Raw genomic sequence first — 7,598 nt, 5'->3', positions numbered from 1 at the left:
CAACGTGGTTTGTACAATATCGAAGCTAATTCAACAACACTTGACATTGAAAATAATACCGAGAAGGCACTTCTCCTAATTGGGTTCGAGGACACGCCGTTAGAACCTAATCAACAATGCTAGACAATGGAAACAACACTTGGTAGGTACTGCTCCTAGATGGATATGAGGACACGACGTCGGAACCAAATTGACGACGTTGGATGGTGGAAACAACACTTGGTAAGTATTGCTCCTAAATAGATATGAGCACACAACGTTGAATTTTAATTGACGACGCTGGATGGTGGACTCAACACTTGGTAAGTATTGCTTCTAGATGGATATGAGAACACAACGTCGAGATCTAATCGACGACAACACTGCCTAGAATATAGGCACTCCAAGAATTGAGTCTACGAAAGGAATTTGAAGCTATAACTAAACTAAGCTAGGCTTAGATAATTAAAAGGATAAGATGAAGGATTTTTGTGTGTTGTTCAAGGGGTGGGGGGTTGGGAAGGGGAGGCCCTTCGTTGGACTATTTATGGTATTTATAGCCCAATCTGGTAACCATCGATGGTCGGTTGAGTCCTCCTTGAAAGTCGCTCCACTTTCCTTGCTTAACCGCTTTATCCATATCTTGTTTTCTTATGACTTGTTCGATGATACTCACATGACTTGTCCAGCAAGTATTAGCCACTCATTTGATTATGCGTGCCCTTTTAAGTACCAACCATTCCCACCTAAATCTTGACAACAATTCTATTTGAATTTTACGTCTTTAGTATTATCTCTTGACCTTGACACGTGGCAATCAACTATTTATCACGTGACAACGAGGGTGATTTTGAATGTCTATGATTGTCTATATCCCTTGTGACTAGCACGTGACAATAAGGACAATTTTGAGTGTCAAGAAGCACGAAATAAGGTTTTGATATTGATGGTGGATTCATGAAAGAACCAGCCCTTTAGGGCACTCTGTCGGCCTTGTCAAGAAAATTTCTGACTTGCCAAAAGGAGCCCTATAAAAGAAGTCTAGCATGTCATTCCGCCTTCGAAGTTTCGAGCTCCTCCTTTTCTATCAATAGAATAGCGAATGACAGGAGCTAGGAATTATTATATAAGTTCATTCTCATAGTTTTGCTGAATTTAATCATTAAAGAAAATTTAAGTTGTTTTTCTCATTTCCAATTAATTGTTAATAAATTATTTGAGTCTTTTTTTTCTTGGGCAACAAATTATATGAGTTTGAGAAGACTTTTTCTTTGGGGCCAATAGACATGTTTGATGCTACGTAGTTTGAACTTGCAGCCGCATTCAAAAGTCAACGCCTTATATGTCCTATTTATCCCTTTTAAGTACTACACTCCAAGCTGAGAAGAAGATATCATTTGCCCAGCAAAGCCTTCTTCTTGCTTGCTTCCCTTTTGCATGCCATTAACAATGGCGATCGGTCCAAGAATGGTGGTTGTTGTTGTTATAGTCATGAGCTTCGCCGTCTTCCTAGGTATCGTTTCTGCTGATGTTGACATGCTCCAAGATGTCTGTGTCGCCCATCTCACTTCCAGTAAGAGCATATAAGCTTGTCTATGTGTGCTTCTTATAATCTTCTTCTTAAATTTCTCGGGACTCCAGACGAGTATCAATAAACCTTAGACATTAAGTGTGCATTTGGTAACATTTTTGTTCCGGAGAATAATTTCTTTTTTAGAAATAGTTTTTTTTTTCTATTTCTACTCCCTAGAATAATTTTTGAATAAGATAACGTGTTTGGTAACTATACAAGATTTCTATTCTTAAACTAAAAGTATTTCTGAAGTTAGTATAGGACTCATAAGTTTCTCTCACAAAACAAATAATATGCATGTTTAAGGCATTGTATGATTCATAGTATTGTGATGAACAGAAGTGAAAGTCAATGGATTCCCTTGCAAAGTGGCTTTCAACAAAATGGACTTCTTCTACGATGGGCTGGCCAAACCCGGACTCCCCAACAACACCTTAGGCAATCTGGTGAGAAGGGGCAATGTCCTAAAGATCCCAGGCCTCAACACCCTCGGATGTCCTTGGACCGCAGTGACTTTGCTCCTTTCGGCCTCAGCGCACCCCATACCCACCCACGAGCCACCGAGATGGTGTTCGTGCTCTATGGGGAGACATACGCCGGATTCATAACCACTGCTTACGTCCTCGTAGCTAAGACCATCAAGGCAGGCGAGATCTTTATTTTCCCTAGAGGTTTGGTCCACTTCCAAATGAACGTCCAAAACACCTCCGTGGCCACCTTTGCGGCATTCAACAACCAATTGCCAGGAGCCTCGTTTATTGCGACTACATTGTTTGCGGTTGAACCCACGGTGCCGAACAATGTGCTGGCCAAGGCATTCCAGATTGATGTTAAGGAGGTCAAGATGATCAAGGCTAAGCTAGCCCCCAAGAGCTAGTCTCCTTGTAAAACTACACACGCTTCAATTCAAGTTTGATTTGGCCCTCAAATAGAATCAAGTTTGACATTGCAATCTCCATTCTACTCCTTTGAGAATTATTATCTTTGTTGGTCACAAAACCCCACGTTTGTGATCTTTCTATACCCTTTTTATTGAATAAAGAGGTTTTCAGCCGCCAAAAAGTTACAAGATTACCACTTTGTGCTACTTGAAGTCAACTTTAGGGCTTCCTTTGAAAATTTATGTATGATCTATCTAATACGTTAATAAATTACCCACTCCAACCTATCTAACTGATCAAGCAAAATAAAACTTGGCTTTTTCCTTTCCATCCTATCCTCGAACAAGATATGGGGAATTAGCAAACTTAAATGAGCTGTGTATATGGAAAGATGCAAATTTGATGAGGCATAAACAGATGATCATAGCAGAAAATCACGATAAAAAAACCTAAATTGGGGCACCTTTAAAAAATTTACCCTCAATTAGATTTCATTAAATTTTATTGCCAAATTGCTGAGTCGGATGACGCATGATAGTTGACTGATGTATCAGTTTGGAATTTTACTCTCCGTTTGTCATAGTTGTACTATTTTTGCGATTTTTTGTGATATTAATCCAATTTAACGAATTGTATATTTGTTATAAATATATCGGTTTGGGATTTTTTGTGGTAAAAAAATTAGTTTATAGATAATTTTTTCACAAGTGCACTAGTTTGAATTTTTTTGTAGTTATTTGAGGTAAATTTGTCATAGGTATACTAATTTGAGTTTTTCGTGGTCAAAAAATTAATTTGAGATAAGTTTATCATAAATCTACAAGTTTGGGGTATTTCGTAATATTGACCCATAATAGAAATACTTCTTTCTTACCACACAACTTACTAACCGACATTGCTAGGTCAAACCACCTAACACGAATGTTGATTATATATTACCACATGAATATTATTTATGTGTAGCTTATTATATTAATTAAATAAATTTCACTTAATAAAGACATTCACTTAATTTTAAAGTAGTATAAAAATATATCTTAGTCTATTTGCAAGATCACAGTTTATATTTTATTCCAACAATTCAATTTTTGAATAAAATGATATTGAAAAAAATATAGATGTCTCGAACGTAAACTTATAATAGTGATAGTTAAGAATCCTGTTACTTTTTCTGATATTAACAAACCCTATCGCTTTAGTTTACATTAATAATCAATAATTACAAAAGATCAAACATATGTTTATTTCTAATGTGAGTTATCCATTATTATAATTTATTTATTGCATGCCTTTAAAATTCATTTTGTTTAAACTTTATATAGATGAATATATCAGGTGAAGAAAATAAATCGAATGTTCATCGACGCACCCTAAATCAAATCTACCAAAACTATGTTTGGTAAAAAAAAATTCCGAGGTGAAGGGAAATATAGGGTGAAGAAAATAAAGTTATTTGGAAATGTTTGGAAAATGAAAGCCAAGAAAATAAGATGAATGACTATTTTATGTTTGAAAAGAGTGGGAAAATGAAGGTGAAGAAAGTGACAATGAGTAAATAGACATTATTATTATTATTATTATTATTATTATTATTATTATTATTATTATTATTATTAGCCATTAGAAGAAAAATAAATAGAAATATGGAAATATCACATAAAAGAAGGGCAGTGGGCCCTAGAGAATGGCAGGCTAGGTCGGGCCTGTAGCCAATTTTAGGCGTGGCCCGAACTTTCAAGCCTGGAATTTTTAGCCCAAAAGAAAGTTTGGACCCAAGATGGACTATCTAGCCCATCCACATTTATGCCAGGCTTATCGGGTTCGGGTCAGGCTAGGCCCGAAAGGTTATGAATTTAGATAAAATGAAAAAAAAAAAATTTGCCAGAAAATTAATGTGTGCACTTGTGAAATTTTATTATTTTCGTATACGATTAAAAAAATCTCTAATGAAATTCTAGAAATATACGAACATAAAAGAACAATTGAGCTCAGCCATTTTTAGGCTACACGGTGCAAAGGCTAAAAGCTTGGTCCTCCCGAAATATACACAATAAAGCTCAAAAATCCACCCCATCCTATATGGGCTAAAAATATTTTGAATGGTTGGCTGGGACAGATTTTCGGACTTTAAATTTCGCCCCAACCAATCTGCGCTTTCATTTTCAGTGATTTCCTCTAATTCTCCATGATTGATCCAAATCTTGTGTATTGCAAATCTTCAAGTAGAAAATGTACATGACTGCAACATTATAAAGAAATATAGTTAAGATCATTTATAACAAAAAATTAAAATCTAGTAATCATAAAAAATAAGAAGTTGTGCTTCAAATATTGTCTGTTGCTGAAAATGTTCGGATATAATTAAATTTATCTTGCACTTTAAAAATTATTTAAGTAATCTTAGGATTCTTAATAAATAAAAAAGGTAATTTCACAAACAATTTATCGAGTTCAAGTTTCAAAATAATTATACGTCAAATAAGGTTGAATTGATTATGTAACTTTACTAGATAACATTTGCGCTTAAATTTGAAATAAAGGCAATTTTAGTAAGTTGCTACTCAAAACCTGCTTGCATTCCAATGAAGGCGTTTGAGGCTGTTTTTAGCCTTAAAAAGTCCCTAATCTGACCATTGTGGACGCACCATTTTTCACTCATTTGATTTTAATACAATCTTTTAAAATTATTTATGAATTTATTAAAATCTTCAGAAAATATATTCTTTATACTTTTGTATTTTACATTACTAAAATACTTATATTTTATAGCCAGGACCGAAATCTCGGCCTGAGTTTATTTGGCCTGAAAGTCAGACCAGATCAATCCAGGCTTTTGGGCTCCCCGGGGTTTTGCTCACATCCCTAGTGATTAGAAGATATCCAGCTTATTTGAAGACCAATAATTTTGTTCAAGTTAGTCTATGACATACTAGTAACAACTTACACAACTTTCGGCTTTGTAAGAAGTGAACATATAAACTTTTATTTATTAATTTATATGTTTTGAAAAGGAGAGGGGTGTAAATAATTTCAATGACCTCACAAAAAATATTATGTATCGAAACTTCTGGACTAATCCAATCAAAGAAATCTCAATCTTCAAGGATTATGTCGCAAAACAAGAGGATTGATCGGTTTATCACAATCAACCGACAATTACCATGAAACCAAATAAGGCCCAACAAGATCAGTCCAATTCAATAAGCCCAACAAGAACATATGATTATGCCCCTAATCCTGCTACGTGGTATGTATACTACATGCCATCCCATAAAACGTGTCACTTGCTAAAGGAGGAAGCATCACATCCAACTTTGGCCTTGACTTCTTCCTCAACAGAGACCTTCTCTTCCATCTTAGCAAGCTTCATCGCATTCACATTCGCACCAACGCTTGCTTCGGTCTTCACAGCCTCTCCCTTCTTCGGAGTCGCAGTCGGTTCGGTCTTCCGAATCGCCGCACGTCGGGCTTGGCGTAGCTTCCGGAGCAGCAACTTGCTCCTCTCCATCTTCCCTTCCGTTTGATATATTTTTCTCCCGCAAGATTTAAACTGTAGATGAGTTTCTGATTTCGCTGAGGCTGTGCGTGATCTTGGAGGATGAAGAAGAGGAGTATTTATAGAGGGTTTTATAAAGCCCGTCAGGCTTCTCTGACGAACTGTGCATGATGGTTTTACCACTCGAGAAAAGGCGACGGACTCTTGCAGCTTCTAAAAGGAGCAATTGAATTAACTTCATCTTGATGAGTGCGGTGGGGGAAAACCAGTTTGATGGGTCCTACCTTAGGTTTTTGAGAATTACAAACGACGAGCAGCACATCTCAGACTTGCTCATTATCATTCGGACGTTTTACATTTCAAATGTTTTGGCCGTTGTGAAAACTCAATTCGAGAATTATGTCAGCAACATTCTGAAAAAAAATCAATCAACTATAATAATCAGGCAAATACTACAAAAAATTCCAATTATGCGCACTGTCACATAAATACCTCCAAAAAAATTTATGTCACCAAAAACCCCAAACTTGCTCACTATGTATAAAACCTTGAACGTGTACTAGTGTGACCAATATATCTTTGGACGGAATTGAAATAATGGTGTACATGTCGCATATGTATAAATTTGGCTTTTTTTTAACACAAAAAAAAAAGAGAAGAAAAGCTTTTGATACTTGTGTCATAACGGGCAAGTTTAGGGCTTTTTACGACACAATAAAAAGTTCGGAGTATTTCACAATCGGCATATTTTGGGGTTTTTTTTAATGGTATCAACCTTAATAACTAATGGTAAGTTGATTTAGATTTGAAGTAAAATTTAAAATCTTTCTCAAGAAATACTTGCGAGAATAATAAGGTAGTTATTCAAATTTATGTCATCATATGATGTGCAGTGACTAAGTTTTTATTCAGAATTCAAGATGGGCACCATTTAACCGAAGTTGAATTGTTCTCGACTTCTTTTTCGTGCCCTTTTTTTTTTTTCCTAAATCAGGAGGAGTGCCAGCACTCCAGAGTCCATAGATTTGATAACCAATTCGAATTTTTGGGGCATCTCTGCTTTTCTTTTGATGCTTTTTTCTTTGTCATATCTTTTCTCCCGCTATGTGCAAGGGAAAATTATTAGTCCCGTTGCCTAACTAAAAGAATGAATTTTTCCACCAATATGTTCTCGAGAGCTCCATTTGATAATTGATATATAAGGAAGGTGATTGAACTAATGCTCTAGTCTAAACTGTAGGAAATCGTATTTATTTCTGCACCTCAAAAAATCATTTTCAAATCATTTTAGTAATTTTTTTATAAGAATATATATGTAGGATGACTTTGTTAAATTTATGACATAGTAAATGATACATATTTCTAATATTCATATAGTAGTGGATAAACTGTAAGCAGTTCGTAAGAAAGGTATACTAAAAGGTGGTTAACAGTAGAATGTTTTTTTTTTTTTTTTAATAGTATTAACCCTTATAACTAATGGTAAGTCGGTAAGCAAGAGAAATGAAAGTGGTACCTCAATAGAAAATTTAGCAAGTTAAAATATAATATACATGTTAGCTAATAATTTATGCAGGAAATAGTTCATAGGTCACTCAAATAAATATTGGTAATTTCATATAGTAGTTGATAAATTTAAAGCAATGGCAAGAAAAGTCAACAAAACCAT

The 7,598-nt window shown here is 35.1% G+C and overlaps 1 pseudogene; it reads left to right on the top strand.

Annotated features, from left to right (window-relative positions):
- The first annotated feature begins 1,428 nt into the window (after positions 1-1,428).
- On the top strand, positions 1,429-2,429 carry LOC104434764 (annotated as a pseudogene).
- The last annotated feature ends 5,169 nt before the right edge of the window (positions 2,430-7,598 follow it).

The sequence above is a fragment of the Eucalyptus grandis genome, chromosome 2 (assembly GCF_016545825.1).
Source record: "Eucalyptus grandis isolate ANBG69807.140 chromosome 2, ASM1654582v1, whole genome shotgun sequence".
Lineage (NCBI taxonomy): Eukaryota > Viridiplantae > Streptophyta > Magnoliopsida > Myrtales > Myrtaceae > Eucalyptus > Eucalyptus grandis.
Note: the sequence above shows the minus strand (reverse complement) of the source record. Positions and strands in the feature narration are given on the sequence as shown.